This window comes from Humulus lupulus, chromosome 1, assembly GCF_963169125.1.
Source record: "Humulus lupulus chromosome 1, drHumLupu1.1, whole genome shotgun sequence".
Classification (NCBI taxonomy): Eukaryota; Viridiplantae; Streptophyta; class Magnoliopsida; order Rosales; family Cannabaceae; genus Humulus; species Humulus lupulus.
In genome coordinates this window covers 105,358,564-105,370,158 of record NC_084793.1, presented here as the reverse complement: position 1 = coordinate 105,370,158, position 11,595 = coordinate 105,358,564, and the positions used below count along the sequence as shown (strand labels likewise).

The following is an 11,595-nucleotide window of genomic DNA, read 5'->3' as shown; positions in this document are numbered from 1 at the left end:
CAGGGTAGTGGTGTAGGACGTAGTGGTAAAGAGGGCCATGGTGTCAGCCTTGGTGCACAATCAGGGGTCCTCATGTAGCGCCTCCACTCTTCATACGGGTTTGTACCACCACTACTTGTCAGATACGGATGTCAGAGTCGCACCTTTGTTATCCTAAGGTTTATACATCCTGTACCCGTACGCGTGCCTTGTACCTTATGGTCCCTCTCACCTTTTCAAAATAAATATTTTCTCCAAACTTCTTTCTAATTTGCTAAGTGTTGAGAGACTTATGGATTATGGAATGGAGATAGCATGGGTCTCCTTGATGCGTAGACGGGTGCCAGGCCTTGCATAATAAGACCCTTATTTGTAATGGCATACTTTTGGGCCCAGCGTAAGCTCTGTAACTCTATAAATCGCGCAACCCCTTGGCATTCCCCCATGCCTCGCATGGCTAGACCCTTATTGGTTGTGCCTTGCATCTTGGCACGAGGTCCGCAAGCCTCCATGAGCGCACTCGCATGACCCTTCAGTGAGCCCCCAGGACTCGCATAGCGAGAACCTTATCGAGCATGCCTTGCATATCGACGTGAGGTCCATAAGGTGCCATGGAATGCACTCGCCCTGCCCCTCAGCGTACTACCAGGCCTCACACTGCGAGACCCTTAATGGGTTCTCGATGTGAGTTCTGCAAGCCTCCTTGGATTGGACTCGCGCAATCTGAAGCCCTTTGGAGCACCCCTAAGGAAACTCAAGATGGGCCTCGCACATCGAGGTCCTTGTGTCTTGGCAGGCGGGAAAGGCATCTTGAGGCTGGCCTTGCATAGGAAGGCCCTTGTGTCTCAGCAGATAGGCAGATTACTTCGAGACAGGTTGGAGGCTCTTGTACCTCGACATCTAGACGTTTCGAGAAGCCCTTCTTAGGGTCCTGTCTAAGAGACTTTCTTATATTGATATCTAACTTAGTGACCTTGTGCGAGGCGTTTTAAGGGATAATTTCCCATTTTCACACTTGCCCCCGAGTCTATAAGTATACTTTTAAGTGTTCTTGTAGACTCTTTCATATTCGTCTCTTAACTTACTTTAAGAGGCATGGAAGGCTCAACATTGGTGTGTTATCTTGTGGTGTACGGAGAAACAGAAAATGCATTTGGGTAGTGTGTTTCTTTGTATTGCATTAAGAAACACAAAAATCAAATAGCTAAGGTGGTGATCCAAGTTCACCCTTGTAATTGAATAAGGACCAATCATCTCCAAGTGCAGATCCAAAAGCTACCAATGCTTTTGACCTTCACCATTCACATTAGATTTGATCCAAAGGCTAGGAAGTCTTGGCTCTCCCTATAAATACCTCAAGGCTTGCATCCATTTCTTCACACCAAAACTTGCTTAGCCTAGTGGTATTCCTTCTAAGACATTTCCAAGAGCTCCAAGGTTCTATCCTCCATAGAAGATTTTGAGGTAAAATTTTTTACTCATCCAAGCTTGTCCCATGCGAGTTTTGTAGTGAGCCTGAGGTGTTTTGACTTAGGAGGTCATCTTTGTAACTCCAAAGTTCCATCCCATACATATCCAAGGGCCTATCTCCACGCATTCTAAGGATTCCCTTCACATACTTTAGGTCTCAGTTACGCACGTCTAAGTATGCTTCCCTTAATCGATGATACAAGCATTTCTTTCTTATCATTTATATGAGGGTAGGGGTCATAAAATAGTATAATTATTTTCCTTAAGAATTCCTTGTTTCCATGGAGTGTATACATAGTTCCTTATCTTACCTTAATTGCACCCCTTTCATGTTGTAGATATAGGGTTGTTTTCACGCACACACATCTGTCGAGTCTTAGCTTGCCATGTCATCTGGACATTCCTTTAAAGTATCTCCTAGCATTGAACCTATCATTTTGTCATCGTCCAACTCTTAAATTGATACCCACAAACCCTCCTATAAATGCGGGTGTGTGAATGCTCTACCTGCACTGACTATCCAAATTTAGGAAGAAGGCTTGGGGCCTTGAGAGTGAACTCGGATTCGTCACTAGCGGTGAGGGTTCAAGTTGCTCCCCATGGCATGAGACATACATTGCTCTACTAAAATCAACCCTTCAGGGTTGTATAGCTGAGATTGCTTGCCTAGAAGAAAATTTGCTTCCTGAACCTCAATCCCTCGACGACGCCAAGGCCCAAGAGATCGGGGGTCCTACCAACGGGGGTGTTGATAGTGATATAGTTGAACCTAAGTTTCTCTCCATGGTCTTACCCTCATTTCTTCCCCCATCCATGGCTAGACGTTATAGAGTTAAGTATTATGCATGTAGACATAAGACACAGAGGGTGTCTTCTCGAGGGTTGATGAAGTTAGTTGCTCACAAACCTCATCTTATTTCTATTTGGATATCAAACATGCAAAGGATTATCCCTGAAGATTTTGAGATTGTGGACATCAAGTCTTCAATGAATTAGACTAAGCTTTTCCAACATGCTGAAGGCCCATCAACTTTTGCTGGACAGCAGCTACATTATTCTAATAAGCGGCAATCATGCATACAGGCTGCCAGAGGGGCTTGTTGCTTTTAGCGATTTTATGATCAGGTGTGGTGGGGCCTTGCCACTCCATTTTTTGTGTGAATGTACTTAATAATTTTCAACTGGCGCCCCTCAAGTTGTCTCCCAGCTCATGGGTTGTGTTGAGTTGTCTATATGTGTTGTATAAGCAAGTGCATCTGCATGGGACCTAGATGAAGGAGGTCCATCATTTGTTCTCCTTGAGGGCGAACCCATCAGTGCTTGGCTTTTATCAACTTCAAAAGGTCGTGGCCTTCACAGGGTACCCTCTCATAGAGGGTTCCATCTCCAACCAGGGTTCATGGAAGAATGACATTTTCTTCACCGGTTGTAATGCCCCGAATTCTCCGATGTGGTTTAATGGCGGGAATAATAGGCCGGGAGGGTCATACTTGTTTAATTATGTCATTAATTGATAGAATGCATGTATATGTGAATTATATTATAATATGATGTTAAATGCATGCATGTGGGTCCACATTTTAAATTACAGGGGTGTGATGATAACTTGGCCCGTTGAGGGTATAATTGTATATTTGTATGCATGTCGGTGATATGTTGTTGAGACCACATTATAATGTGGGTTTGTTCGAGCTATTCGGCATGAGACGATCTTGGATTATTGATTAGCGGTCTAGTCATAACAGGTTTAAGTTTGGGGCTCTGGATGAGTCTCGGGATGAGTCTCGGGGTGATTTAAATGATTAGAGCGTTACCGGGAGTTAAATGGTAACGGGATATGAATTATTGGTGTTTGAGATTATCGAGGATAGCGGGAATTGGAGAGCGTTAATTATAATTAACGAGATAGGTTGGAAAGGATAATTTTTCCCTTGGGAGCTTTTAGAAACCCTTAATTGATCTAGGGGTATAATGGTCTTTTTACCCCTAGGATAGATATAAACTCCTTTAGGCTGTGAAACAGAGGGAAAAACAGAGCAAGTCTTGAAGCTTACCCGTACCTTCTCCTTCCTCCATTTCCTTTGTGATTTTTGAGCTCTTGTTGAGGATCCAAGCTTAGGTTTTGGTATGGGAACCCTTTATTATTCATTTTATTGATGGAATCCCATAATTGGTTATGACTAGGTAACCGCTAAGGGACCAAAAGGTTGATCGTTCTCAAGGGTCGTTCTTATTATTATCTCTCGCTCGAACATGAGGTAAGAAAACTGCACCCTGTGAATATATGACATGTGTGATTGTTATTGAGGCATGTTGATTGGTAAATGTGGATATGGATTTCCTATTAAATGCTAGCGAATGTTGTATACTTGTATATGTACTGACTAGTTAGGGACACTGACCTAAAGAGTCAGAAATGGCATAGCGTCATGAACGCCGAGCCAAATGAAGATTAGATCTAATCGATATCAGCATTGAATGGCTCTAAGGCATTAACGCTGGACTGACCCTAAGGTTGATGAACTTATGAGCGCTTGTCTAGTCTAAGACTAGTTACTAGAGCTATGGCCAAAGGCCCGGTGATTGTTTGTCACATGGCTAGGGAACGCAGTTCCAAGGTTATGACTCTAAGGTCATGGGGAAGGTTATGATGGTGACTAGTCACCATGCACCTATCCTGTTCAAACTAATAAAAGTTCACTTACTCATTATGCCCTGGTGACCCTATTGTCACAAGGCTAAAGGGAGCTGGACCTGTAATGACCCACTAATCTAGACTATTTGGACCATTAACGAAACTATACATAAAACTTACATTTTTGCGGAAATACCATAATTTTACTAAGTAACTTGTTAAAAATAAGAGTTTCTTACAAAATAGAATACTAAGAAGGATATGGGATCCCATTGTTTTTAAAAACAAAAACATGATTTAAATGAAAAGAATTACATAAGAAATGCGGAAAATACATATAAAACCATAAAAAGATAAAATGAGACTACATCCTCGAATCGAATAACGCTCGGCCCCTTGACTCCATTCACCATCGATACACATCCTCTAAGCGTCACGAATCTTACCGCCTCTAAAGCTATTTTCCTGCACATAAAACAAAAAGGAATGAGCCTAATACCCAGCAAGGAAAATCTAACACATAGTCATAAACATAAATTTCATAATAAACGTAAAGACATATCATAACACTTAATACATACACTTATTATAATGGCCATTATTACTTGGGGTTCCATAGACTAAACAAGCTTATGCCCATGATATTAGTGGGGTCCTACTAGCTAAGTAGGCATATGCCCATAATCTTTTTGGGGTCTTGTTAGTCAAATAGGGCATAAGCCCAAGCCTACAAACATACACATTCATAACATATTCATAACATATCATATTTCATAACATAACACATAAGATAACATAAGCAATGAACATATAGATTCTATCCTATTTTCCTTACCAAAGTTACCGGGATATGATGGACTGAGTTGGGACTTTTGGAACACTCCTAAAACCATATGAGAAAGAGTGAGTCTTATGAAGAAGAAGAAATGAAAATGAATAGGAAGACTAAACCATTGAGAAATATGCTTACCACAACTTATGTGCTTAAGAACTTGGATTCCCTAACCAAAATAAGAATGAGGTTAGGGGACTGAGTAGAAGGCTTTGAGAAAGAAAATAACATGAAACAAATGAAATAGAGTTTCGGGTTTACCTCAAAGACTTGCAAGACCAATCTAACCACAACCGAAATACTAAAGAACCTTACTTCCCAAAGTGTTTGATAAGCTAAAGATGATTAAGCTTATGACTTTCCCACCCAAGTGTTTAACTCTCACACTCTCCTAGCACTAGCAGCTTCTGATCTTAGAGTAAAAGGTGAATAATGGCTGGGTACTAGGTCCTATTTATAGAGTTTGGGAATGAAAGTATCTTGATTTTACTTGAATAAAAATATTGGCTTTTTAGGTGAAAATCATTTGAATAATCGTTCAGCAGAGGCCGAAGACTCGTTCAAAAGATGCTGGACTTATGAAGAAGTTTGAATGGCTAAAAGGAAAAGAATTAAAAAATGTTTGAATTTATGCTGGAGGAGGCGATATATCGCCCCCTGTAGGCAATATATCGCCTGGGCCAGTATGCCTGAGGCGACCGTGCATCGTCTCGTGTTTTCCGTATCTACGTGCTGCGATATATCGCCCCCTATAGCTGCGATATATCGGCACACGCTGAATATTTAAACACGAAATTACACATTTTTAGCTAAGTTTGAATGGAGTAAACAGCCTTGACTAAGCCTTCAACGTATTCAAAGCTGCTGACTGACCCTATAACATTCAAACTTTACCCTTATTTAATTTAATCCTAAAAAATACTTAATCCTTAATTACCCATTCTTAACATGTGCTTAAAATCCTATTGGTTGATATCTAAACCTTATAATATAAAAAATATTATCCTTAATATCAGTCATATAATCAAACCTTAGGTTATACTTAATATTCTTAAACTATAGGTTAAACTTAGAAAATCTATAAGTACTACTATGAGTGTCCAAATAATTCCCGGTCTGAACCAAAAATCCACAGTCACAAAGATAACACTAAACATACTATAATACTACTAAACAATTAGCTAAGTAAAGTTCTTGGACTCTACAGGACCCAACTTAGTGACTTTTGCGACTGTCACCTATTTGATTGGACTGATAGTCCTGAATGATTATTATGATCATTGTTGATATTATATCATGCTTTATTGTGTTTTCTTGCTGGGCCTTGGCTCATGGGTGCTATGTGGTGCAGATAAAGGGAAAGAAAAGCTCACCCAACCTTGAGTGGAGAGCTTAGGTGGTGATGTGTACATGTGCGGCCGCTTGACCACCACGGCCAAGGAGTTCTCAGAGGAACTAGGGGGTTTACCCTATTTTTGCCGCTTAGGTCGGCGGGTTTGTAATTTTGAAACTGTAATGACCATTTTGAGTGGTAAATAACTTGTAAATGTTTTTGTGGGCCCATGAACAGTTTTATGTATTCAATAAAATATATCCTTTCCTTTTTATTGATTTTCCACCTAACCTATTAATGACACTTAGAACACATTTTAAACCAAAGGACTCGGGTAGCGGGTCAAATTTCTGGTTCACCGTAACTATTCTGGGGTAACCAGGGCGTTACACCGGTAGTGTGTCTACAGAGCAGACTCATTTTAACCAGTCATGTAAGCTCGTTGCCCTCTACTTTGTTTCTTATTTTTATTTATCTGTATCCTTTTCCTTGGATTCGCCTTACTACGTTCTTTTCTTTTTATTGACTTTAGGTCTTGAGGGAGTAATTGGCCTTGACTTGCATCCTGCAACATTCGACCACGTGGCGAAGGTCTAGGTCATGTCCTCCACATGCAAGCAGGCTAGTAGTCTTTTTACTGAGGGAAACCTCTATTCATCCAAGTTGTTTTCTTCTGATCAGGAACTTTCCTTGTTCTCTGTTTCATCCAAATATTCTGACCCAAAGGATGTAGATGATGATGAGGACGATGAAGAGTACCGCTACTCCAAGAATGATGTGATGGATACAAAGAAGGTTGAGGTGGAATCAAAGAATTACTCATGTTTGAGGTCTTTGGCTTATAGGGATAGGGAGGTTGTAGATGATGGATTTACCGATGATGACACTTCCTTAATCTTGTCTTCAGCTACATGCGACAAGTTTGTTTTCCTTGCTCCTTCTCTTACTTCTGATATTTTGAGGAGGAACTTTGTCCTGCCTTCCTTTGACGATGCTCTTCTGCCCTTGGGAGTGCAATTGCAACAGATGTCCTCGGGTACTTCACTTCCCAAAGAGGTGACTCAATGCCCTTTTTCTCCCTGTGCCTCTATTGATGGATCAGGACCCTCTCGGTCCCCTTCTTTATCTAGGTACACGTCAACAAGTGTGCATGTTTTGCCCCATCGAGTCTATACCTCCACTCATTGGGGGCACCCTTTGGCAGCCTAGTATGGAGAAGCCATGAACCATCACATTGGGAAGATCCCTGAGGGCAAATGAGGGTCCATGCATGACATTCCGGATGCTGAGTTGGGTGAGGCTTATATGCGAGCCTCTATGTAGGTATGTGTCAAAACACTTATTGTATGTCTTTCAGTTTTCATATCGCCCGATCATTGACATTCTGTTTCATTTCTTTGTTTTTAGTTAGGCCTCCATCTTGGGTCACCATTTTTTCACCTCGAGTTCTTCATCAAGGCAACAATTATAGTCTGAGCTTGAGGTAGTGATGAACAACCTCTTCTTGGCCAAGGCAGAGCAAGATGAGTCATCTGCAAGGGTTAGCAATTTGGAGAGCTAGATTGCTAAGGCAGTTCAGAAGAGAGATGTGGCAATGGCCAAAGTCGCGTTGACCTCTCAATCTAACATCATGCTCGAAGCCACCATTCAGACCCTCAATGAGAAGATTAGTTCTCTTGAAGCTGAGTTCGTGAATGCTGATAATAACATAGTTGAGCTGACGTTTCATGCCGTGTGGATGACTAATCCTGATGTCAACCTGTCTCCCTTTGGTGAGTATGCCACCGAGAAGATTGTCGAGTGGAATGGTCGGGTGGGAGCCCATAGAAGTTTCTTTGTGGCTTATAATTATATATTAATAAAGAAGGGTATTGTGTAACCCTCTACCTTTTTTCTTTCGCGTCGAACTTCTTAAGTCTTTGATTATATGTGGAACTCCTTATATTCAAGGTCCTTTTAAGTTCACTTTGTGTGTGAAACTTTCATATATAGGATCCTTGCTTATCTTTGCAATGACTTCGAGGATGTATTGGCCTTCTAAGCCTTTCCCATCTTCTTTTGGTTATCGTGTGTAAGGGGCTTTGATGAGTCCATTTTCTTTGTTGAATTCTCTACATCTTCTTTGTTCTGGTCATGCTAGCCTTTTTGGTGCACCTTGACTATATTTTCTTTTGTAAAGATATGTTAACCCTTTTGGTTTTTGGAATCCTTTTATATTCATTGTGCACGCTTGTTATTTTGTGTGAGAAGCGTCCTTCTTGTCATTATGCATAGTACTATTTTTAGAAGGATCTCTTTTAGGATCCTTTTTGGCTAGACGACTTGATAACCGCTCTAGAATTATTGCTGAATACTCTCCTTGAAGCCTTACCCCTCGTGGGGGCATTAGCCTTTGTAAGGAGCTTATCCTTGTGAAACCTCTTGACTCCCTTGATATTCATAATGGCAGCTAATCCTTATGAACCCTAGAGATAGTTCGCAAAGTTTATATATATATGCCTCCTATCCTACCCCCCAAGTGGTTGATGGAATTTATTCCATTGAGAACTTTGGTCTGTTCTTATAGAGTGATTATTGATTGGCCATCTTTAGTCACATTCATATGTTTTTAAGTCAAAATCTGAGAAGTGAGATTTAATTATGCTTGGGTTATATTGGACATAATTCTAATTTAGAACGAAAGTATCTGAATTAATTGTGTAACTGTTATTAAGTTGTGGAATTTAATGCTACCTTTGTGGTTCAATTTACCATAGAAATATAGGAAATTGTCACCTAGGTTGAGTTTATAATTCATAGTATGATTATAGGCTGCTGTATCAACTTGTTAATTGAAGTAGGTAAAAATAAGAAGAATTCATACTTTGCATTAGGGAATAATAGGAAGGATAGTTGACGAGATTGAATATCCTAATTGTTTCTCAGTGATTAAATTAAAAGTTTTACTATTAGTTATTATTCTATTTAATTGTTGATTATTATTTCTGCACTTTATTGGTTCTTTTGCTGTATTTTACAAAAATCAAGAATTTCAATTCATCAAATAGAACAAGAAATTAATTGACTGGTAATTGATAACTCAGTCCTTGAGGACGATACTTGGTTTTACCATTTTATTACGAGTTTGCGACTGTGTGCACTTGCATAGCAAAATTATCGCAACAAGTTTTTGGCGCCGTTGCCGGGGACTGAAAATTATCAATATCAGTCTAATTAATTTTTATTCTAATTTGATTTTAATTTCTCTCGTTTCTAATCTGTTTAGTTGCTTAATTTGTCTATCTCAGGTGAATTTTGGTATATGCGTGGCAGAAAAGGAAAGGACACACTTGTTCCTCTGAATCTTGAGATTGAGAAGTCTTGCAATCAAATCAGAAAGAAGAAGAGAGAGGCCCATAAATCTGTAAAGATGGCACAGAATGAAGGGGAAGGCAGGAATGTTCAAACTCTTGGAGTTGTACGAGGGGTTCAGGCTCAACCCAATGCTGAGAGGAGCCTGCGAGATTATGTGCTACCCACTCTGACGGGAGTAAAAAATAGTATATGCCCACCAACTGTAGAGGCCAACAACTTTGAAATAAAGCCCGCTATTCTACAAATGGTGCAATCTTCTGTGCAATTCAATGGGTTACCCTCTGAAGATCCTCACACCCATTTGTCCAATTTTCTAGAGTTATGTGGGACCTTCAGATATAATGGAGTGAGTGATGATGCAATCAAGCTCAGGCTTTTCCCATTTTCTCTAAGGGACAGAGCAAAAATTTGGCTGAACTCTCTGCAGCCAAAATCTATCGTCACCTGGCAAGATCTAGCTCAGAAATTTTTGTCCAAATTCTTCCCTCCGTCCAAGGCTGCTAAATTGAGGGGAGAGATAAATAACTTTTGCCAGAATGACGGAGAGTCATTGTATGAGGCGTGGGAAAGGTTTAAGGAACTCCTGAGAAGATGTCCTCATCATGGCATTGAACAGTGGATGCTAGTACAGAATTTCTACAATGGTTTATGTCCGACAACCAGAACCATTATTGATGCTGCAGCGGGTGGCACTTTTATGAGCAAGAGCGCAACTGATGCTTATGAGCTGCTGGAGGACATGGCTACAAACAACCATCAGTGGTCTGAGGAGAGATCATTAGGAGTCAGAAAGATAGCTGGGGTGCATGAGCTAGATGCAATTACTGCTTTAACAGCGCAAGTAGCCTCTTTGACAAGGCAGTTGCAACAGAGCAGTGTATCTGCTAATGCAGTTCAGATGGCAGTGAGGTGTGAAATGTGTGGTGGTGTTCATTCTGTTGATCAGTGCCCTATCTGTATGAATAACATTCCGATGGATCAAGCTCAGGTTCAAGCGGTGGAAAACTTTCAAAGGCCAGTAAATAATCCATTCGCCAATACTTACAATCCAGGGTGGCGAAATCATCCTAATTTTTCTTGGAGGAATAATCAGGGCCAACAACCTCAGTTTCAGGGCCAATTTCATAATAATATTCCTCAGTCACCTATGCATCAAGCCTCTTCCTCACAACAGCCTAGGCCTCAACAGTCAATGAATCAAGCTCCACCTGAAAGGCCTAATGAATTACAAGCTGCATTGTTGACCCTCACCAACACTCAAACACATTTTATGACAGAAACTCGCTCTTCCATCAGGAATCTTGAGATGCAAGTTGGTCAATTGGCAAATATGTTACAAAATAGGCCTCAAGGAAATTTGCCAAGTAATACAGAGGTGAATCCTAAAGAGCAATGCAATGCAATCTCTTTGAGGAGTGGAAAGAAGTTGGAAGAGCCAGTCAAGAAGTTTACACCTGCACCAAAGGTTGAAGCTGAGAATGAGGGTAAGGTAGAAAAAGAGGTTATTGAAGACCTTGAGAAGAATCAGTCACCAGTGAGTTATGAGCACCACATCAAGATTCCATACCCTCAGCGACTTCAAAAGAAGACTCTTGACAAACAATTTTCGAAATTTCTAGATATTTTTCGAAAGCTTCACATTAACATACCTTTTGCCGAGGCACTTGAACAAATGCCAAGTTATGTGAAGTTTATGAAGGAAATACTGTCCAAGAAGAGGAATATGGAGGACTATGAGACGGTGGCACTCACTGAAGAGTGCAGTGCCATTCTGCAAAGGAAGCTTCCTCAGAAACTGAGAGATCCTGGGAGTTTCACAATACCCTGCATTATTGGGAATTTTGAGAGCATGAATGCTCTATGCGATTTGGGGGCGAGCATTAATCTAATGCCGCTTTCTGTGTTCAAAAGATTGGAGCTGGGGGAAGCAAGACCTACAACAGTGACTCTTCAGTTGGCAGACAGATCAATAGCACATCCTCGGGGTATTAT

General features: G+C 40.7%; 1 non-coding gene across 1 annotated transcript; it reads right to left on the bottom strand.

The window, feature by feature from the left end:
* Window positions 1-10,105: 10,105 nt before the first annotated feature.
* LOC133813713 (small nucleolar RNA R71) lies at window positions 10,106-10,212 on the bottom strand. Its single transcript, XR_009884716.1, has one exon. It is a non-coding gene; the product is annotated as a small nucleolar RNA R71 (small nucleolar RNA).
* Between the last annotated feature and the right edge of the window lie 1,383 nt (window positions 10,213-11,595).